The sequence below is a fragment of the Molossus molossus genome, unplaced genomic scaffold (assembly GCF_014108415.1).
Source record: "Molossus molossus isolate mMolMol1 unplaced genomic scaffold, mMolMol1.p scaffold_m16_p_12, whole genome shotgun sequence".
NCBI lineage: Eukaryota > Metazoa > Chordata > Mammalia > Chiroptera > Molossidae > Molossus > Molossus molossus.
In genome coordinates this window covers 84,557,076-84,580,008 of record NW_023425347.1, presented here as the reverse complement: position 1 = coordinate 84,580,008, position 22,933 = coordinate 84,557,076, and the positions used below count along the sequence as shown (strand labels likewise).

Sequence of the window (22,933 nt, the reverse complement as noted above, 5' to 3'; positions counted from 1 at the left end):
TGTCTCTCTCATGTCAATGTTTCTCTCTCTCTCCCCTCCTCTCTCCTTCCCACCCTGTCTGAAGATAAATGCAAAAATGTCCTCAGGTGAGGATAAAAAAAAGTTTTAAGGTTCAGTCCATGTCTTAACTGACCACCAGATTGTGAGCTAGAGGAGGGCTGGGACTGGGTCTGAGTCCTCTGTCTGTCTCCCACTGCCCATCCCCCAGGCCAAGCTGCAAGAGGAGGGGCTCAGAATGTGTCACATGTGGGCAACATCAGACTGATAGTGCTGCAGGGACTCAGACAACAGCGTTGTACTGACCAAAGGCCTCTGTGCCAAGCAGAGGGCTGGCACTGCTTGGGAGGCAAGGGCAGGTAGAGAGGCTTCCTGGGGCTTCTGGGGTTGGACCTTCAAGCCTGGAAAGCAAAGGAGAGTTCAACTGGATGGAACAGAGGATCCCTGAGCAGCCCAGGCTGGAGCAACCCAATTGTTAGGATGTGGCCACACAGAGGTGTAGTGAGTATGGACTCAGTTCCAGGTAGGAAGCTCTGGAAATTCTGAGTGAAAGGCATGCCTAGCAAGGGGGTGGGAGCTATTGGAAGACATGAACCCAGATCCTGCTCTGGCTTCATATTCCCCAAATCTCCCATGGGGACCTCCTGCTTGACTCCTCCAAGCCTAGTGGTGAACTCACCATAAAGCTTATGTGTCAATCAAGGCTTGCACTTGCGTAGGCCCCAGGAGGGACCCTAGCCTTATGTTCACGGGGCCATATATTTCTCTGAAATTTGCAAAAGCAAAATATGTTCACATCACTTGGTTAAGACCATTGTCTCTTTCCACTCTGACTTTCCGTTCCTCTCACTTTTGTCCTCCAGCTTGAGTGGCTACAGACATTTTGTATTTTTAGCTTAACTTTCTTTTTTTAAAAGAGGTTCCCAAAGAAGCTTCTGGCTCCACAATCCTGGATCTTAGCCCTAGGCCCTCGGTTTTCTCAGCTGCAAAGATTGCATGAAGGCTGTGAAGGGTCTTTGCAGGAGTAAAGACTCTCTCTTAATCCTCTCAAAGGAGAAGGGATGAAGCGCAAGAGCATTGATAAGAGACTTGCGGGGGGCGGGAGGCTCACAAGTTGTGGTGAGCTGGAGTTGCAATCCAGGATAGTTCCACTTGAGAGTCCATCCTTTCACTACAACCCCCTGCCGAGGAGCTGACACAAGGCAGCACCCCTCTCCCAGGCAGCCCCTTGGCAAGGCTCCCCTCAGGCAGCCTGGACCTTTGGATTCTGCCCAAGTATCTCTATGACCACAAGGTGGCGGCAGACACCGCCTTTCCTTCTCTCTAGAGCCGGTTCCTCCCAGGCTCCCTCGCTCCACAAAGCCAGAATCTCAGCCTTCCCAACACCTCCGTCAGCTCTTTCCTGCCCTCTCAGGAAACAGGGAGTGCTGCCTTCAAGTCCTGCCCTTGCCATTTACTGGCTGTGCATTCGCCAGCAGATCACTTTGCCTCCACAGCCTCATTTTACTCATCCATAAGATAGAGGTATCTGATGGGAACAGGTGAGTGGTACCTGGCAGATATATAACAAGCTAATCCTTGGCACTCATTGCTGTTCAACAGGGGCTTCTGGAGATGACACTTTCCCTGGGAGGGAGTTCTCCTGGTGGAGTTGGCCCCCTCTCCACACTGCAGCAAACTCAGAGGAACGCTTGAACAGTGGGGTCTTTCAGAGCCTTTAAATGTTCACTGGTGGGCATCCTCTGTGACCATGCATGGGTCCCTCCCTGGACTGGGCATCTGCCTCAGCTTTTCCTCCATCCTTGCCAACACCCATTTCTCCCTTGAAGGAGGCTCTGCAGCCTCTTGACCAGCTCGGTGTTATCCTGCAGCTCTGCCCCAGGCTTCAGATAGATCGTCCTGGGGAGGGGTCTCTTGGAACTGCCCAACCATCTTTCCTCTCCTCTTAGCACTTCCTGCCCTATGTCTGCCACATCCCAGCCAGAACATGGCTGTTTCTACCTCAGAGACTCCGTGGCTATCCCCAAATGTCAGTACCGCTCCCCATCCACCTGCCCTGGTCTTAACCTGGCATTTAAGGCCTTTTACAATTTGGCCTCATGATTCACTCTGTGCTCCATATATACTAGACCATTTTCTGCTCCCAGAGCACATTGTCACTATTCTATTTCCAGGCCTTTGTGCAGGCTATTCCTCTACCTGGAATGCCCTCTTCCATTTTCATATAGTAAATTTATCCTTAAAAGTCTAGTTGGGTCCGGCCAGTGTGGCTCAGTGGTTGAGCACTGACCCATGCACCAAGAGGTCTCTGGTTCAATTCCCGGTCAGGACACATGCCCAGGTTGTGGGCCCAATCCCTAGTGGGGGGCATGCAGGAGGCGGCCAATCAATGCTCTCTTTCATTGATGCCTCTCTCTCTTTCTTACTTCCTCTCTCTCTAAAATCAATAAAGGGGAAAAAAAAACGTCTAGCTGGAAGGTCACCTCCTCCAGCCATTTTCCCCACTTCCCTCCAACAGGATCTTTTCCTCCCTCTGGGCTCTGGGTGGACAATTGCTTTTATGGTCTTCTCACCACAGGAAAGCTCACTAAGTATTGAGAGCAACTCTCAGTGTACAAATGGCTTTTCCTTCTAGCATATTGGAGACAGGAAAGGCAGGCAGGATTACCTCATTTGACTGAGGAGAAGACAAGCGGGAGAGAAATATGACTGGTCAGGTCACATGCCCTGTAAATGGTGGAGTCAGGATTCAAACACAGTAACAGATTCCAGCCACACCCCCTGCCTCAGGCCTGAGCTTCCCCCTCGGTCTCCTTCACTCCTTGTGGCCTGGTCTTGTGACTCTCTCTTCTTAGACTGAGCAGGGCAATGAGTGGTCAGTTTTTAACTGTGTGCTCAATCAGGTTTTGTTGAGGGAACAGATGCTCCTGTTTTGGCCCTTTCCTCCCCACCCCTAACCAGTCTCCTGGCCTCTTTATCACCCAACTCAAGACTTAGTTACCCAATCGAAGCTGGTGGCAGTATCCAGGCTCTGGAAGGATAAGGATTTGGCTGAAGGCCCAGGCACTCAGAAGAGGAGGAGGGGAAGACACAAACAGGTTCGTTTCCCTGCCCCCAAGCTTATCAGTTCCCCCACAGGCTTCAGGCAAGCTGGGTGCTCAACTTAAGGGGAGGCCTGCCTCTTGCCTGTCACCTTCATGCCCACCATTACTTAAGAGCTGTGTGACCTTGGGCTGTTACTTCTTTTCTCTGAGTCTCACTCTCTTCAGAACATTTTTGGCTGTAAGGATTCAATGAGATCAAATGAGAGAATGCATGTAAAATAATGATCACTAAATGTCAGTTGCCTCCTCTGGAGAACTCGCTTCACAAGGGAGCATTTCAGGTAGCAAATTGCTCCTTATATTCTGGGGAGGGAGGTGGAGATTTCACAGGCAGAGGCAGTGGGGCAGGGGCGACAGTAACCACCCACCCCTCACCTCTACAATGACCAACAAGGCCATATTCACCCTTGCAAATACGTAAGTCACCTCAACAAGACAGAGAGGCCCCTAGGGCAGGGCAGAGCTCTCTAGGTCCTCAGGGCCTAAAATAGTTTTTTTGGGAGGTTTGGGGATCCTGTTTATATAACACACAGAGAGACAGACACAGAGTCACACCCTCTATGCAAACTCACCAACATATGGGCACATCCTCATACACACAGATGCACTCCCTTACACACACACAAATACACAGAGATGACACACAATATCAAGATCACAAACACACACCCACAGATACCCCTCACACACAAACTCAGAAACAGAGCCCTCCCTGGCCACCCCCAACACGCACACATTCACAGGCACACACCCTTATCAGGCCCCACAGGCGATGGCCCTGCTGAGTCACCCACAGGCAACTCACCCCAACAGAGCCAGAGCCAGTGCCCGCCCCAATCAGGGAGGGGGCGGGGCCTGCAGCAGCTCCTAAGCGTGGATTCTCCCTGCCCCGCCCCCTTTTTAAAAATATTTTTTTCTTTATTGATTTTAGAGAGAGAGGGAGAGGGAGAGAGATGGAAACATTGATGAGAGAGAACACTGATTGGCTGCCTCCTGCATGCCCCCCACTGGGGATTGGGCCCACAACCTGGGCATGTGCCCTGACCAGGAATTCAACCCGGTGACCTCTTGGTGCATGGGTTGATGCTCAACCACTGAGCCCCACCAGTTGGGCCCCACCCTGCCCCTTTAACTGAGGACCAGAGTCAGAATGGGGGGAGCTGGAGAGGAAACCCCTCTGCCAAATTGAGGCATTCTCTCCAGGGTGCATGAATACATGTGAGAGCAATTTTAAAATATTAGATCCATTACTGGGTATTTGCACATGTATTTTCACATAACTCTTATTTAATTTTTGCAACATCTCTATATAGAGTTGTTAGTTCTATTTTACCCCAGAGAGAAAGTGACTTGCCCAAAGGCACAAAGCTGGTAAAATGCAGAGTCAACTGCCACTAAGTCCCAAGCCCTTAACCACGGGGCAATGTCATCTGGGGGACAAGTGAGAATGTGGGCAGGTGAAAGATATGTCAATATGCTTGGGAGCTTGGGTGTGTATGTCAGCTTTACCCAGGGTCCACAGGGCTAGGGACTGAAAGGATCTCAAGTGTTTAGATTTCCGATTAAAGACCTAAAGCTTCTCTGGTGGTTGGAGTCCATCCACCTATATCAGAAAACATTCCTCAGATCTAGGGGCTCAGTTAGACCCTCCTCTGCAACACTTTGAGCTTCTTGAAGGCAGGGACCAGGGGCCCTAGAGCCTGAAACAAAACCTGAGTCAGAGGAGGCTTCAGCAAATTTGAGAGCAATGCATGAATTTATGACCTTGACATTAACATCAGTAATCATAATAAATGCTAACACTTTTTTGGATGCTTACCCCGAAACTGGCATTATTCTTACTGCTTTACATGTTTAATTCTCACAACAACCCTTCAGAGAAATACTTTATTTTTTAAAGATTTTTAATTGATATTTAGAGAGAGAAGGAGAGGAGAGAGAAAAACATCTATGTGAGCATGACACATCATTGGCTGCCTCCTGCACACCCAAAACTCAGTCATGTGCCCTCACTGAAAATTGAACTGGAAACCCGTTGGTGCCTGGGACGACACCCAACCAACTGAGCCACACGGGCCTGGGCAAGGAAAATACTTTTATTAACCCCATTTTACAGAGGAGGAAATCAGTTTGGAGAGGGTTAGTAGCTCATGCAAAGTAATGCCCAGGTAGTAAGTGGCAGCGTTGAAGATTAAGACTCAGACAATCTGATTCCAGAACCCATCTAATACAAAGATGACTGAATTCAGAGGGCCTCAGTTTTTCCCATTTGCCCAGAAAAGTGATTAGTTCTCTGACCTGAATTATCCTTTGATCCAAAGATTCTGTAATTCCTCTACATAAAAGAGGGATTAGGTTTGTTTTCTGTGATCAGAAATCATAGAGGGCAGCCCAGGCCAGTTTGGCTCAGCGGTTAGAGCATTGGCCTGTGGTCCAGAGAGACCTGGGTTTGGTTCCCGCTAAGGGCACGTACCTTGGTTGTAGTTTGTCCCCGGTGGCCGTGCAGGTGGCAACTGCTCGATGTGTCCCTTTTACATCAATGTTTCTCTTTCTCTCTCTTCTTCTCTCTCCCTCCCACTCTATCTGTACAAAAAATGGAAAAATGTCCTCGGGTGAGGATAAAAGAAAAAAAGAAATCATAGAGGGCAGATTTGGCCTTAATTTTAGGTAGAGCTTTTGAAGTCTCAGGGCAGTTTTTTCTTTTTTTAAATGCTTACTTGAGGATATGCGAGTACATGCCTAGAGAGAGGAAGTGGGGAGAGAGAAAGAGAGAAACATCGATTGGTTGCCTTCCCTATGACTGCAACCTTTGGGTGCACTCAGCCACTCCGGCTGGGCTCAGGGCGGTTTTAAAATGAAAGAGGCCAGCTTGGGCGGTGGTGAGTTTCCTGTCATTGGAGTTATGTGAGCACAGGTTTGAAATGAGGTAGAGAGGAGGAAACTTGGACCCTGACTATGTTAGCCCCTTCTAGCACTGAGATGGACCAGCAGGAGGGGAAAGTCTCAGAGAAGAGCGGTGAGATGGGGATGAGCGGAACCAAAACCCACATTTACTGAATGTCACCTTCTGTGTGCCAGACCTGCGCTTGCTATATTGCTAATTCTCAGGAAGACATGGTAAGATTTATGGTTAAGGAAACTCAGATTCAGAGAAGTGACTTGTTCAATGTCACAAAGGACAAAATGGTGAGCAGGTGATCCAGGTGTTTCATCACGGTCACTTCCCTAGGACCCCTAAGACCCACTCCCCTCCTTCCTCCCTTTCTGCTGTTAGGGACAGCACTACTTGGCAAATTGCATCATACTTTTGCCATATGACGTCAGGGACCATACCAGCCAATCCATTAGCCCCTGCTCAACCCTTCCTTGAACCCCTCCGGTTAACATGCGGCTGCCTAGGGCTAGGCGTCCGGGTCAGGCAGTACCTGCAGCCCCCGCCCCTTCCCGGTTGCGGCGCTCGCAGTCCCCCCGCCCAGTTCTCTCCGCCGCCCCGCCGATTGGCAGTTGCCTGCGCCAATCAGAAGGCCTCCCGGGTCGCGGGCGGGGCCTGAGCAAGAGTTGCCCTGTCAGTGCAGGTGGAGGCCCCTGGCCGGGGAAAGTGGCAGGAACCTCTTAAAGGGAGAGAACGGCCGACAGAGAGAACGCGGTCCGGCTCGGCCCGGCCCGGCCCGGTCCCCGCCCCGTCTGGCCCAGGTGAGCCTGGACCGCCCGCGGGGAGACCCCGGGTCTTCGGGAGGGAAGGGGTGAGGGACAGATGAACCCACTCCCAAGGGCCCGTGCCGTGCCCGGTAGGGGAGAGACCAGGGTCTAAGGGTCGGGAGGGGGGGGGGTGGAATCTACGGGGTGCGGGTTCTAAGTTACGAACTGGGGATTCAGAGGGTCCTGGGCGTCTCGAAGTTAAGGGTGCAGGGAGGGGCACCGGCGACAGAAGCGGAGGACCGGGAGCTCGGATCCGGAGCTAGACGCTTGCTGCTGACAGTCCCGGGCCTGTCTGGGGCGGGGGTCGCGGGTTAGGGTCCCGCGGGCGGGTCTCTGCGGAGTGGTGCAGCCCAAGGTCCCCCACAGCCCCTCCCTGTCCGCTCCGCACGCTCCTGCCGGGTCCTGCGCAGAGTGGGCAGGAGCCAGCGGGCGGGCGGCGCGCCGCGGGAGGGGGCGCCGGGGCCTGGAGCCCCGCGCCCCGCTTCGGTCCTTACGTAACTGACTTTGAGTTTCCGGACTGCGGGACCCGGGAGCTGGGGCGCCGGCTTTGCCTCACACACTCCCTTCCAGGCTTGGTCTAGGGGACTTCCCTCTGCCTCTGGTGTCTGCTAAGTCTGTCTCAGATTCCTGCTTGCTCTCATTCCCAGATTCCCTGTGACTCTCATCTCCGGTCTCTGTGTAGCCCAGTTTCTCCCCGTCCCTGCCCTCTGTCTTTCCCGTAGAGTTTTCTCACCCCTACCTACACTTTCTGGCAGACCCCATCTCTTTGAGGTAGAACAGTTCTCCTCTCCAACAAATTGGAGGCCAGGACTTGTCCAGACAGACCCCAGCCCAAATTTGCCCCAGAAGAGGACAGGGGAGTACTATCCTGGTAGGGTTGGGAGAGGTTATTGCTAGGCCCCGGCTTCACTTGGGAGGGAGTGGCTGACGGAAGGCAGCCCCTTCTCTGTTTCTGGAGCCCTTTTTTTTCCAGAAGGAGGAGGCTTAGGGTGAGCCTGGCTGGGGCTGGTGCTCAGGGTAGCTGGGGAGTCCCTGTGAGAACTGCCTGGTGTCAGGTCAGGATCAGATCCTCAGCTACCGAAGGGGAGAGGGTAGGGCCAGAGTGCTGGCACAGGGCCCTTAAGTTTTGGTAAGCTCCCCACCTTAACCCCAGTTATAGGCCTGGAGGCTGGTCTTGGCAGGAGTCTGGGGATGGGAGATCAACAGGAGGAGGCCAGAGGACTTTTGCATGGGGGTTGGGAGGGGGAGTGGAGAAGGGGACAGTAGAGATAGAAGGGACAGACTATCAGATCCAAGGAGCACCTACTGGGATCACCCTCTGCCTTTAGGGCCTTTCTGTGTGTCAGAGACAGACATTTCAGAAATAACTACTGTACCCGCTGCTGTCCAGTGCATGTAAACAAGGTGTTACAGTGGTCATGAGATGGGACTTATTAATTCTGACTAGGAATTGGGGAGGAAAGACTGCAGAGAGAGGTGGAAGTTTTGGGAAGAAGGGGATCCAGAAGCTGTAGGAAGTGCAGAGGAGGGAGGGAAGGGGACTACCCATGCCCTGTAGGCTTTGCAGGGTTCGAATTCTGGCCCTGCCACTTCCTTGCTGTGTGATGTTCTTGCATGAGTCATTTTACCTCTTTGAGTCCCAGGATCCTCCTTAGTCAATAATCCAGATCTCACAGGCATTAGCAGACTCAAATGAAGTAATGAGTGTGCAGTGACCAGCATGGTAGCTGGCCTGGGAGCAGGCTCCTGGGGGTGTTTTAAGAAGGGAATGAACTGGGGGAGCCCTGAGGTTTTCTTTCTGTATAAAGGAGAGTCGGCAGGGCCTGCCAGATCTCAGCAATGTAGGATGCAGGTGGAGTGCCTGGGTGTGTGGGTGATACTCAGTGAGGCGAGGAGGTCCACACCCGTCTGTCTGCTGATTGGCCCATCTCTGCACTGCCTAGACCAGGCTGGCCTCCCTCCTGTAGGCCCCAGGTGCCAATAGAAGCTCCCAGCGCTCCCAGGCTGCCCCACCCCTAGGCCAGTGGGGGTGGGGCCTCCTGCAGGGCAGAGTCGGTACCCCCTCTGCAGAGTGGATCCTGGCCAGGAGCCTGGCTGGCTGTGCTGGGCAGGAACATCACAGCCTGGCTGGGAAGATGTTGACACTGTATAGGCCTCTGGAGGCCCAGAGCTCTGCTGGCTGGGGTCAGGCCCAGCTTATGGGACCTGGGCTGCAGGGTGAGACAGGCTGGGTTGCAAGGAAAAACCCTTGGAAGGGGAGCTTGAGCAAATATGTGGAACCAGAGAGGAACTTCATGGGGTTATATGCCTTAAGCTTTTCCTGAGAACCTACTCTGTGCCATATATAGGTTTGCTAGCCACAGAGCTGAACAGGATACCCATGAAGGGCTCACCTTAGAGGTCATGGTGGGCTGAGATTTGCTAGGGGTTTGCAGAGTGGATCTTTATGATAGATAGTTTCTGAAGGCCAGGCCATTTAGAATTTCACAAGGGCCTAAGATTCAGATGTTTATTAAAGGGGGCAGGATTTCACTTCCTTATAGTCTACGGACCAGCCACTTTTCTCCCTGGGTTTCAGTTTCTTTTTCTGTGAAATGAGAAGGGGAGATGAGCCTAGAGTCTCTAAGAGTGTTCCAGCACCCATTGCTATAGTCTCCAGGACCTGTTTTGGGACTTAGTCCACCCCCTACCTCTCCCCACATGAGGGGCAGTGGACAGATTGTGGTAAGGGGAAGGTTGAGTGTGATGGGCTCTGAAGTCCTATTCTTGGCCTGCATCCTCTAAGCATTATTAGAGCTGCACTTACTGTGCATGGAACTCTGTGCTAAGCCTTTAATAGGCAGCATTAACTAATGTCATCCTTAAAGTCTCATGAGGGAATAGGTATTATCTGTATTTCAAAAGGAGTTCAGGGAGGTAACTTGACCTAAGTCACACAGCTAGGAAGTAGTTGAGGTGGGATTTGAACCTAGGTCTGTATGACTTCAAGGCCCAGACTCACTAAAAGGGGAATCCTCTACCCTACAGGTACTAGCCCTTACCTGTGCCCACATTGCCTACCCCTTACCTATACAATCTGCCTGAACCCTGCCAAGTGAGCTCTGAGCTCTGGGATGTCAGACTGGGGAGCTGGGGGAAAGGCTATGCCAGTGTCCACGGGGCCTGGTATGGGGGGAAAGGAGCAGAGGGAGCAACCTGTGGGTCAGGGTCTCACCAGAAGTTTCCCCAGATGGCCAGCTGCACTTGACTACTGCTCAGGTGCAAAAGTTGGGCACTGAAAGGCAACCTTGGTTATGTGGCCAACTTGGGACTTTAGCTTCTCCGTCTGTAAAACTTGAATTTTAGTAGTTGAGTGCAGACACTTCTTGGCCCATGTGTTTGTGGCTGAAGTCAACAATGGGGTTAAAGGTTAGAGGTGAGGTTGGGGTAGCAGTGCCTGAACCTGTGGAGGAAGAATTTGAGTCAGGAACAGCTTGGATCCTGGGCTGTCTGTCTGACAGCTATTTCAGATGGAGGGGCTGAGGTTGGAGAGGTTCCAAGGCTGGTCTGGGCTGTGCAGCTAGTGTTGCAGAGACTGAAAGGAAAAAAGCAAGGGAGAACCTGGAAAACCAAATCCAGACAGATACCAGTTGGAATCTTGGCTTGACCATTAACTAGGCTTGGAGCTATGAAGTGACATGCCCAGAAACACAGAGAATCCCTTCTCACTGTCCTCATCTGTAAAATGGGAATAGTAATAATTTTGCCTTTGTCTACTTCCCGGGTTATTGTGAAGGTCAGAGATAAGGCATTTGTCAAATCAGGTAAGAATGTGGGTGTCGGGAGTTTTTCAGTCCAAAGCTGCAGTTATAGGTGTGTGTTTGTGGGAAGAGGGCACTTATGACAGCCCCTCTGCTGAGATGCTTTACCCCAGTGATGTGTGGAGAACAGACCTAAGAATGCCACCACCGTTTATTGAATAGGTATCACGTGCCAGGCACTGGGCTCAGAGCTTCACCTCTCATTGTCTCCTTTAATCCCCACTTTGTCAGGCATGTGGTGGCCTGCCCCTTACTAGGTCCCTCAAAAACCCATGCCTACAGCTCCCGGTAATAATAGTCGCCAGCACTAATGAACAGTTTACTGTGTGCCAAGCATTGTGCAAAATATTTTACACATGTTCACTCATTTAATCCTTACAATAACCCCAGAGGTGGGTACTAATGCTGTCCATTTTACAGAGAAATAAAGAAACAGGCTTAATGTCACAAAGCTAGTGAGTGGTAGGGTGAGGGTTTAAACCCAAGTTCTTAAGGTTCCTCCTTGAAGTACTCCTCACAGTTGTAATTCGGTTACTATTATTATTATTACTTTTTAATCCTCACTCAAGAACACCTTTGCATGTATCTTCAGATAGAGCGGGAGGAAGAAAGGGGGGAAGAGAGAGAGAAACATCGACGTGAGAGAGGCACATGGATTGGCTGCCACCCACATGGCCCCAACTGGGACCGGGGACAAACTGCAACCGAGGTACATGCCCTTAGTGGGAACTGAACCTGGGACTCTTTGGTCCACAGGCCAATGCCCTAACCGCTGAGCCAAATTGGCCAGGACTATTTTTTTTTTAGTTCTCCCCCGAGGACATTTTTCTATTTTTTATTCAGATAGAGCAGGAGGGAGAAAGAGGAAGAGAGAGAGAGAGAGAAACATTGACGTGAAAGAAACACATTGAGCTGCTGCCAACTGCACGACCCAACCAGGGCCGGGGACAAACTGCAACTGAGGCACATGCCCTTAGGGGGAAGTGAACCCGGATCTCTCCAGACCACAGGCCAACGCTCTAACCGCTGAGCCAAACTGGCCAGGGTAATTCAGTTACTATTATATGACTGCCTCCTCACTGCACTTTAGGCTCCTGTGGGCAGGAACCATGTCTGTCTACTTCATAGTGTATCCCCAACACCTGGCACACAGTAGGTGCTCAGTTAGTATTTGTCCACAGGGATCCTGCTGCCTCCAGTGGGCAGGGCCCTGTGAGGCCTGATGAGCTCAGGGTGGATTGTCAGATGATCAGATTGCTGACTAAGAGGGTATCTGTCCAGCAGAGCCCCAGAGGCAGAAGGAGGGCAGAGTTTCGCCCATGGTCCAGGCCCAGGCTAAAGAGGGGCCCCAAAGAGCTTGTTTGTTGGTTGTGCTTGTTTCTCACTGCTGTCCTTTTCTTCCATGTGCCACTGTGGCGATGGCTCCATGGCTTCTCCCTGATTGGCTGTGTGACCCCAATGGCTGCTTCTGGGTGAGTACCGGATTGGCTAAATGACTGCCATGTGGCTCAATTCTAATGCATGTCCTGTGGCTCTGGGGCTACTATGAGGTATAAAGGGAGGCCCAGGGGTGGGGGTGGAAGAACTGAGACAGAGCACTCTGTGAAGTTAGGATCCTACCACAACCAGCTGACTTCTCTCATGTGATTTTTGGGTCACATGGTACAATGCAAAAGTCTTTGGGGCCAGACTAGTCTGGAATAAAATCCTTATGTTGCCACTTGTAGCTGGGTGGATCTTTGCACCTCAGTTTCTCATCTGTAAAATGAGAATATTAACACCTACCTTACACGGGGATGTTTTTTCTTTTCTTCATGTAATCTCCATGACGGCAGGGACTTTTGTTCATTTGTTCACTGCTGTATCCAGTAGATGCTCAATGAATATTTCTGAATGAACCTATGTATTCATTCAGTGTTTGCATTGGATTAAATGGCTAATAGATATAAAGTGCCCAGCATCATAGGGCCTCATGAATGCGGGTTTGCTCTTTGCTCACTAGACTGAGTTCCTGGGGTTGGGGAGTAGGGCTCTGTTAACTGAGCTCTGGGTCCTCTGAACTGAGTGTGGGTCAAGTACCAAGCCCATCAATCTCAGGGCCTCTGCTTAGAATTGGGGAGGGAGTGGCAGAACCTCTAGGTTTCATCAGAAGAGAGGGACAGCTGGAGAGGTCTGGGGCTGAAGATGGGAGGGGTCAGGAGGGATTGCCTCCCAGTACTTCTACTTTCCTAGCTGTGTGATCTTGGACAAATCATTAACTTCCCTGGATCGTGGAGACCTCATCTGTGACATGCATATTATAATCCTTCCCCTACACAGGCATGGGAAGGAGCCAAGGAGAAGTGCCTAGCCCAGCACCCTTTGTGATAATTGTTGGTTTCCTCCTAGCCCTGCACTCATTCTGGGATGGGAAAAGTAAAGTGTCTCTCTTTTTGGTTCCTTTTTCCTAATTTTAACTTCCTCCCTAGCTGGGACTGGAATCTGGGAGTCAGGAGCCCAGACTCCTCAGCAGCCTGGCCAGGGGCCAGGGATGAGAGCTGGGTTCTGTCCAGTATAGAAGTAGCTCTGTGGAAGTCCCAGCTTGGCCATTCTTTTGCTGTGTGACTTGACACAGTAACCCACCTTATCTGGGCTATCGTTGCCTCACCTATAAAATAAGGTTAACAAAGGACATTTCCCTTGAAGAATTATTTAATGAGCAAATGGGTAGATTAGGGAGGGCCCTGGAGAATTACATCCCCTCTCAGCCTAGGAATCCTGAGAATCTATAGTCATCACATGTATTATTGCCATTTATTGGATATTTCTTGTATGTTGGGATGGTTTATGCTATTCTAGGTACATTATCTCATTTAGTCCTCCCAGTGACTCAGCAGATATGACCCCACTTTGTGGATGAGGGAACTGGTGCTGAGTAAATCAAGTGAGTTACCCAGAGTCACGTAGTTATTTAGGGTTGGAGCAGACACAAGTCTGCTTACCCCAAAGACCTTAGTGTAAAACTCTTATCTCCTCCAAGGAGATGGAGACCATGTTTGAATCATCCAAGTTTGAGTCATCTCTGTTCATCTCCAATGCCCAGCACAGACCCTAAGCTGTTTGCTGAATGAATAAATTCACACACACACACACACACACACACACACACACACACACACACACACTACCTCCTCCCAGGCTGCTGTTCTAAGAATGCTGAAGAGAGAAGACAACAGAAAGCAGGAGAAAGCTAGACACCATAGTGGTTGAGAGTCAGACAGACCAAGCTTTGAATCCCGTATCTATTGCTTGCTTTTTTGTGACCTTGGGCAAGACCTTTAACCTTTTGGCCATAGTTTTCTTATCTATAAAATGGGCATAATAAAAATAACCTACCTACCTCCTAGATCTTAGAGAGTTCTTGGAGGATTAAATAATGCATATGGTGAGTAATCAGTGATAGTAATTATTGTTATAAAAAATTTTTTTTCTTTCTACTCTTCTTCTTCTTCTCTTAAAAAATTTTGTTATTGATTTTACAGAGAGAGGAAGGGAGAGGGAGAGATAGAAACATCTATGAGAAACATCAACAAGGATTGGCTGCCTCATGTATGCCCCTTCTGGGGACTGAGCCCATAACCCACAACCCAGTCACATGCCTGCTAGGAAATCAAACCAGTGACCTCTTGGTGCATGGGTCAGTGCTCAACCACTAAGCAACACCAGCTGGGCAATTATTGTTGTTATTATAGTTATAATTATGAGTATTATTTTAGGATTACAAAGATAACCCTCTTGGGACAGTGGAGACCAGGTCTGGGTGGGGTCTGCTGGAGACAAGCAGGTAGCAACCTAGTCTTACAAGTTCTGAAAGGCACCTAGAAGGTGAAGGGAGGGAGGAGACCTCTTAGAAGGTCATCTAGTCACCTAGTCATCTGCTTTCACTAACACCCACCCTGTGACAGGGCATGGCACACAGAGATGAATCTGTGTTGTTTCTGCTCCCTCCCTCCCCCAGGAGCTCAGAGTCTAGTTTTGGGGGAAAAGACACAGAAACGACCAACTCTACCTTTGATCGATGCACTGAAGTGTGAACCGTGAATATCTTCCCAGGCAAAGACCAGAAGAAGGGGCATTCCTAGTGAAGGAACTGCTTTGCCCAGCTACAGAGCCATGACCTGCACTCAGGGGAATGGGACTGGAGAGACAGGCTCAGGAGAGTTGGGGGACTTGACCCAGAGGCAATGGGGAGCCATAGGATATTAAGCAGGGGAATGACATGGCCAGGCTTGTATTTTGGGAAGATCCCTTGGTGTGGAGAACAAATGGGAGAGGATGGGTGGAGGCAAGTCTCCAGGTGAGAGATGCTGAGATATGGGGCAAGGATTGCGCCATGGGATGGGGAACAGTGGCGTGGATGTGAGGTCTATTCAGGAGGCAGAGCCAGCAGGATGGGGTAGTGGATTGCAGTGGCAGGCAGGAGAGGAAAGAGGTGAAAGTGAGATTTTGGGGTCTGGAGGGTGATGGGGCCTTCGGAGGCCTATGGCCAAGGGACACACCTGGGAGGAGGAACCAGAGCTGGGTTGGGGGGAAAGCCAGTTGTCTGCTCCTTGCCACCTCTGCTTCAGTTCCCCCAGGTAGCATCTATGTCTGAGCTAGACACTGGGCAAGGCCTCTGGCCACCAGGGTTCATGAACCCCACTCCTGCCTTGGGGGTCCCTTATAGTGACCCTGGCAGGTCTGGCAGCAAGAACAGCTCTTTGGGGTAGGGGTCAGACAGGGGCTGTGTGGTACAGAGAAGCCCTGGGTTCTAATGCTACCAGTGTCACCGAATGTCTACGTGACTTCTGAAGTCACCCCCTCTCTCGCCTTCCTTTTCCTCGCCTTGAAAGTGGAGATAGGAAAGCTGTTCTGCCTGCCTCAAAGATTCAGTGATAAAATACAATTAGAGACAACAATCATTTATTGAAAACTGGTTGTACATGTAATGGGGGCACAAAAATGACTCAGACAGGCTTCCGATTTCTTGGGAAGCATGAAGCACTTCAGAGCACGCCCAGCTGAGTGGGTCATTAACTCTTTCTAGACATGGGGGAAGAGAGCGTTGAACTGGAATTTGAAGGGTGAATAAGAGCTCTCTACGTGGGTAGTGGAAGGAACAAATTTCTAGGCATAGGGAACAGCATGTGTGAAGGCTTGAACTCACATGTGCTCAGGGTACATAAGTACTGTAGTTAGGTATGACCAGAGCATAAAGGGAGAGGTAGGTGGTGATGGCAGATGAGGCTGGACAGGGAAGCAGGGCCCAGACCATGCAGGGCTTTGAAAATGGTCACTTTGCCGATGATCACTTGCTACCCTGTCCTTACTGCACCCTCACAGCTGCCTGTTACCCTCACAGAGACTGCTAGGGCCCTTTCCACCCTGCTCCTCCACCTCCCCTCCTTGTTCCCTTCTCATCCCCACCCAAGTCAAACCCAGTGGTTGCCTCTCTCAGGAGTCAACAATCTGGGTCCCCTACCAGCGTGCCACTTATAAGTAGTGTGGCCTACAGTCACTTGTCCTGTCTGAACCTTAGTTTCCACTTCAGTAAAATGGGAACAGCAGGCCTTCCTCACAAGGAAGGGTGGAAGCTTCAATGAGGTAATCCTCACAAATGGCCTTGCACATGTAATGGACACCCATAGAAAGGATTATGTCGTCATGATTTGGACTGCTCTGTCCCTTGCTCCCACCCACTGCTTCCCCTGCCTCTCCTGGCAGCCTGATCTGGCCAACAAAGGAAGGAAAGGATTAAGAAACAAGCTCAAATCTCCAGAGGGGGCCTGGTTCACTGCCAGCTTGCCCCCTCCTGCCTCTTGCTCCCCTTGGCCTCAGGCCCAAGGACATTCAGTCTTGAGGCCTGGCCTCCTCCCAACTCCCCACCCTGGAAGCTTCTCCCTGGGTAGAGGCCAAAGCCAGCAGCAGCCTTGAAAAAGAGACAAATACTTTGAAAAAAAAAACGTACCTTTATTTTTTTCTCTCTGGACGCTGGTAATCAGGCCTTTTTTTCTGGGTGATTGATTGGGAGAAGAGTAAGTGTGATGTCCTGTATCTGTGGGAGGCCCCACAGTCTGGACAGAACTGGATCCCCGAGCCTCCTGGATTCTACAGCAGAGGCTGGTGACCAAGTCCCTTCTGTATAGATGCAGAACCTCAAATCAGAGCGGGTGGCTAATGGTACAAGGTCATACAGCAGAAATCAAAGTCTCTGGATCCTTCTCTGTACCATTCTATGAATGGGTGTAATGTGATGACTTACCTTGGCTGTCACTGTACTTCTCTGAGCCTCAGTTTTCTCTTCTGTAGAAGGGGCTGCTTTTACTGTGAGGTTTGGCAGTAATTGACAAAGCACTCAATCCAGTGCTCAGCACCATGAGTCCTCAGTGGTAGGTAGCTAGTGTTATTGCTATTGTCACTGCTGCCTTTAAGAACTTTCTCTGCCCTACCTCTTTCCAGTCTAGGGACCTGGAGTTTTGATACAGTTTCTTGCTGAACAAATGACAACTAGTAAACCAGTTTTAAAGCCAGAGGCTCAGCATCTCCCCCCCCCCCCCCGACTTTCTCCTCTCCTGGTTGGCTGGAACACTCTAGCCTCACCCTTGGCCTGATTTTGGCCCCTGCCCCCAGATGATCTCTGCCCTCCTGGCTCCAAGCCTGCACAGTCTCTCTTCCAGAAGCCACATGAGGACAGTTTCCTTTCTGCAACTTTTCCTCATCAAATGCCACTGCAGTGACTTTGGAAAAGTAGAGTCAGAAGGGTCCTGCGTCACCCACACCTAGGCTGAGGAAACAGAGGTAGACCGTGAGCTCCCTGAAACTATCCTCAGGGAGCTAGGACAACACTAGACTTCCACAAAGGCCACAGAGTAGGCCTAAAAGAGAAAACCTGGTCCATGGCCTAAAATGTGGTAGAGTGGAAGGGAACACCAGACTGGGGGCTGGAGGGCTGCATCCCTCCCCCAGCTTTCCTGCCTTCTTGGAGCCTCTGTTTTCTGATTTATAAAAGGAAGGGGATGGATTGATGTCAGCAGTTTCTACTAACATTATAGGATTAAAAGGAGGGATTTGGGAGCTAACAGACCTCAGTTTAAATCCTAGTCTCACCACTTGCCAGCTGGGGTCCTCTAGCAGGTTGTTTTACCTCAGTGAGCTTTAGTTTTCTCACTTATAAAATAGGAAAAATATTACACCTTCTCATAGGATTACTTAAGGGCTAACTTAGATAATTTGGGGAAAGTTCTCAGTCTATAGCTGGCATATTGGAATTATTATTGCTATTCATGATTGAGTAAAGACAAGAAGAAATCAGTCAAGGCCAGTCAGAAAACAGTTCATCGAGAGGGTAGGGCTTGAGACATGCACAAGATTCATTCGTTTTTCATTAATTCACTCAACAAATAATTTGGATTTGGATAGACAGGACACAGTGAAGTGGAGCTGGGAGGCTGGAGAAAGCTGGAGTCAAATAGACCTGCCTATTCTAGCTGTTTCATGTGGGATCAATTACTTCTCTTCTTTGAGTTTCATTCCCAGCTCTGTAAAATGGTGAGACTAGTGAGCATAATGCTAACCTCCAAAATTGTCCTAAGGCTTAAAAGAGTTCAAGTTCACAGTGGGTGATCAATCTGTCTGATTCCTTTCCTCTCCCAGTTCTGTTAATAGCTGGAGGTATGATCTCAGGAAAGTCCTTGAATACACCAGGCACACTTCTGCCCCAGGACATTTGCACTTGCTGGTCCTTTGGCCTGGAACACTGTATACTTCCAAATACTTTCATGACTGTTTTCTTATCTCCTTAATATTTTTGTTTATGACCCTTCTCAGTAATGCCTTTTCTGACTATCCTGTTTAATATTGTAACACCCTTGCCTGCTGCAACACCAACACTGCCTATCCTTCGTCCTGGCTTATTTTTCCCCACAGCACTTATCACTCTTTGACATACTATATTTTATTGAATATTTGTTTATTGTTTGCCTCCCTTGACTGGAATGTGAGCTCAATGATAACTGATTTTTGTCTATCTCTTTCAGTGTTATATTCCCTGTACTAGAACAATGTGTGGTTCATAGCAAGTGCTCAGTAAATATTTGTGGAGTGAATTAATGAATAAATAGCCTTTTTTTCCTCTGGGACCAGTACTGTGATGAGCACAAAGTATATTCTCACTTAATAATTGTATGAATGGTCATCATCCTCTCCATCTGTCAGATAATACTTTGGCTGGGTCAACCCTGAAGCTCTTTTGCTTTTGACATTTTCTGCCAGGGCATCCGTTTCAGTTAGAGTGCCCAAATCTTTTGTTCCTGAGCCTGAGCTATGCAGAATTTCTAGTTGAGGCTGTTTGGCTGTTGGGCCCACAATGGTTATTATGTCATTATTGGTAATTAGCACTTAGGCTCAGAGGATAGAGCTTTGTTTTTCAGCAGAAATCACAGCAGAGAGTTGTGCCAGCCATTGGGGCCCAGGCCTGGAGCCCAGCTTCCTCTATAACTCCCCGCTTCCCAGCTGTGGTTCCATGGCTTAGGGAGACCAAGATGGAGGTGCCCAAAGCTAGGGACACCTGGGTAACCAGCTCAACTGCTTTCTTCCCTAGGTAGTATTCTGCAGTGTCTCCCCCACACCCTTGACTTTGTATGCCTGGCCAATATATACAAGGGCTCCTACATAGAGGTGGCTCCCTATACCCCTGTGGGTACTAGATATAGGGTTTCCCAGTGTTCAGCAGTCAGGGGTATATTCTGATGCTCAGAATTCAGGTCGTATGGGTGGAGGAAATAACCTTGAGTTTAAGACTCAGGAGCCCGGTTCAAGTCTCTGCTTAGCTGCTGAGTTTTTGGGTCACCATAGGCTCACACATCACTGTATTTTGCTGGGCCTCAGCTTGTTCATCTGTCAAACTGAGATTAAAAACACCTCTTTGGATTCATTGTGAAAGAGAAGCAGGATAGTGTAGTGGGCAAGGATAGAGTTCTGGAGTCAGACACTCCTGGCTTCCCAACTACACCCCTTTCTAGATGTGTGACATTGGGCAGATTGCTTCACTTCTCTGACTTCAGTTCCCAAAGCTATAAAGTGGGGTTAAAATAGTACCCACTACACAAGGTTGTCATGAGCTAAATAAGAGAATGCAGGTCAAGTACCTAGGCACATAGCGAGTGCTCTGTACATCTTTGCCGGTATTATAATGACCATCATGGAAATGCAGGTAATCTATAAACTGTAAGAAGAGTTCTAGCAATAAAGCCAGGCAGATGTGGGTTTGAATCCTAACTCTGATGCTTACTAAGTGGTGATCTTGGGTAATTTTTTCTCTTCTCTCAGATTCTACTTCCTTATCTGTAAAATGGGAATTATAGTCATACCTTCCTCCAGGGGCTATTGGGAAGGTTCAGTGACATACTGTATATAAAGTACTACCTGAAACAGTAGTTGGCACATGTTATCCCCTTTTATAGATAAGGAAGAGAGGGAAAGTGACTTGACTGAACTCACACAGTATCTCAGTGGTGAAGCTTTGATTTGAACCCATGTTGGCTTGCCTCAGAAGCTCACGTTTTTTTTTATCTCTTCTTGCCATCACCCATATATGGACTGACGATGATTATTATGGCTACTGAATTCACTCCATTCATTCTGTGATCCCCAGTGCCTATACACAGGAGATGCTCAATAAATATTTGTTGGATGAAGAAAGTCTTACAGGGAGGCTTTTGCCTTGGGGTTGAAGAACTGTTTGGCTTGGTTGATAGCAGAATAAAAAAAAAAAATCATATGCAGTGTAGGTATGAGCTTTGTAATCTGCAGAACACTTTTGTACCTCTCACATAATTTGATCCTTCTTGCTACTCTGTGTGACATCTAGGGTAGGTACTGCCACCTCTGTTTGACTGGAGAGGATATGGGAACACAGAGAGGGTGTTTTGAGCTGAATGTTTATGTCTCCTACCCCAATTCATATGCTGAAGCCTTTAAAACCCAATGTGTTGTTATTTGGAGATGGGGCCTTTGGGATATCATTAGGGTTAGATGAGGACATAAGGGTGGAGCCTTCATGATGGGATTAGTGCCCTTATAAGAAGAGATACCAGAGAGCTCATCCTCTCTGCCTTATAAGGACACAGAGAGAAGGCAGTCACCTACAAGCCAGGAAGAGAGCCTTCACCAAAACCAGGTTGGCATCCTGATCTCGGACTTCCAGCCTTCAGAACTGTGAGAAAGTAAATTTCTGTTGCTCAAGCCACCCAGTCTATGGTATTTATTATGGCAGCCCGATCTGACTAAGACAGAGGGTAAGAGACTTGCCTGGACTCACACAGTGAACTTTTGGCAGAGCTAAGGCTGGTAGTTATTTGTAGTCATTTGTCTCTTTTTCTTCCCTGCTGAAATCCTCCCAGTCTCTGGAAGGCTTAGAAATTGAAATGAGCTAAATGCTAGACAGGCAGCTCAGGGACTGTCCTGCCACAGCAGCTTTGGAGAATCTTGGGGCAAGTCAAACAAACCTGGGCCATTTCTGAGTGCTGAATCTGCCCCTCTTCTTCCCTATTGCTCCTCCTCTGCCCTCTCCCAGGGTGAGAGTGGGCTAGGATGACTTTACCAGTTTCAGAAGAGGTTCAACTAGCTGATAGTACTGAGCCTATCCCTGTGTTTCTTGGGAAATTCGTTAGCCTAGAGGGTTACAGAGAGAGAATTAGTGGGGTAAGCTTGAGTGAGCTGGAGGCTTTGCTGGATCAGGGTCATTAGACTCACTCCAGCTGGTGAGAGAAGGGAGTTGGGAGGGTCATGGGAGGCCAGATTCTTGGGTTCCTCCTTGAATGTTTCAGGGCTACAATAAGCAGTCACAATAGCCTTTCCCTGGGTTTTTGGGACAAATGTTTGTTTTTGTTTTGTTTTGAGAGAGAGAGAGAGAGAGAGAGAGAGAGAGAGAGAGAGAGAGAGAAACATCAGTTTGTTGTTCCAGTTATTAATGCATTCATTGGTTGATTCTTGTATGTGCCCTGACTGGGGATTGAACCTGCATATTGGGACCACGCTCTAACCAGCTGAGCTACCCAGCTAGAGCTGGGACAGATGTTGATGTTGCTCATTCATATAATTTCCAGACTGCTTTCCTGAGAGTGGTATGAAAGCAGTGTGGAGTAGAGAGGACAGTGGGATCACACAGACCTAGTTTAAGCTGTGTAACTTTAGGCAAATCACCTAACACTTCTAAGCTGTAGTTTATTTAACTGTAATTGAAGCTAATAATTCCTTGCAAGGGTTACTATAAGGCTAAATGCAATAATGCATATAAAGTACTTAGTATGTGCCAGGCACATAATAAACACCTCATAAATGTAGTTGTCATTATTTTTAATAATAAATTATCTCTAAAATCCCTTCCAGCTGACATTCCTAGGTGGTTTTTTTTATTGTTGTTGTTAACTCTTACCTGAGGATATTTTTTCCATTGATTTTTAGAGATGGGGTGGGGGTGGTGGGGGGAGATACATTGAAATCTGCCACCCAGGAACATGTCCTTGACCAGGAATTGAACCTGTGACCTTTTGGTTTGAGGGCTGATGCTCTGACCACTGAGCAACACTGGCCAGGGCGTATTCCTAGGTTTTATGGCTGTAAATTTAGCCTGGTCTCCAGCTTTGGGAAGGAATGTAGTTGAACTTAGAAGAAGGCAGTGAATAGAATCCTGTAATAGGGGTTGGAAAACATGGGTCCAAGTTTGGGCTCTGCCACCCCTATACAGTGTGACCTTGGGCAAGTTTCTTCCAGTTTCTGGACCCATTTCCCAAACTGTTTAAAAGTTAGCAGCTTGGGCTTGATGATCTCTAAGGTCCCATTTAGTCCTAACATTTTGTGAATCTAGAGGCCTAAAGGAATACCTTAGCACCTGTTCACCAGGTCCTCTTTTACAGTTTCAGCTTCCTTCCCTTCTGCTCCTTGTTTTTTTTTAGTGTCTGCACAGCAGAAAGGACGTAACTTGCCACTCCAGTACATTTGTTTTACTTACATTTAGTTTTTTGCTTTTACTCCGCAAACAAAACTCTTTAAGACAGAGTTTAATGTAATTTTGTAAGCAAAACACATTGTGTCAAAGAGGTCAAAACATGCTGTGTTTTCAAATAGTCTTTCACTGCATCTGATTTCTTTTGCCTTTATCTCAACCAGAACTAGCAGCCTTGTATGCTATAATTAAAAAAAAAAATGCTGCAGTCAATGCTTCCTAGAAAAATAATCACGGGTATAATTTAGATAAAAGGATGTTTGTCAGGTAGCATATGAGAGCAAAAAATGGGAAATAACCTAAATGTCCAA

General features: G+C 48.8%; 1 protein-coding gene across 1 annotated transcript in view; it reads left to right on the top strand.

Moving 5' to 3' along the window:
• The first annotated feature begins 6,667 nt into the window (after window positions 1-6,667).
• The window catches only part of EPB41 (erythrocyte membrane protein band 4.1), a 185,429-nt gene continuing 169,163 nt past the window's right edge, over window positions 6,668-22,933 (top strand). Inside the window, exon 1 of the mRNA XM_036257112.1 lies at window positions 6,668-6,794. The gene's annotated coding sequence lies outside the window, so the exon portion shown is untranslated. The remainder of the gene's footprint in view (window positions 6,795-22,933) is intronic.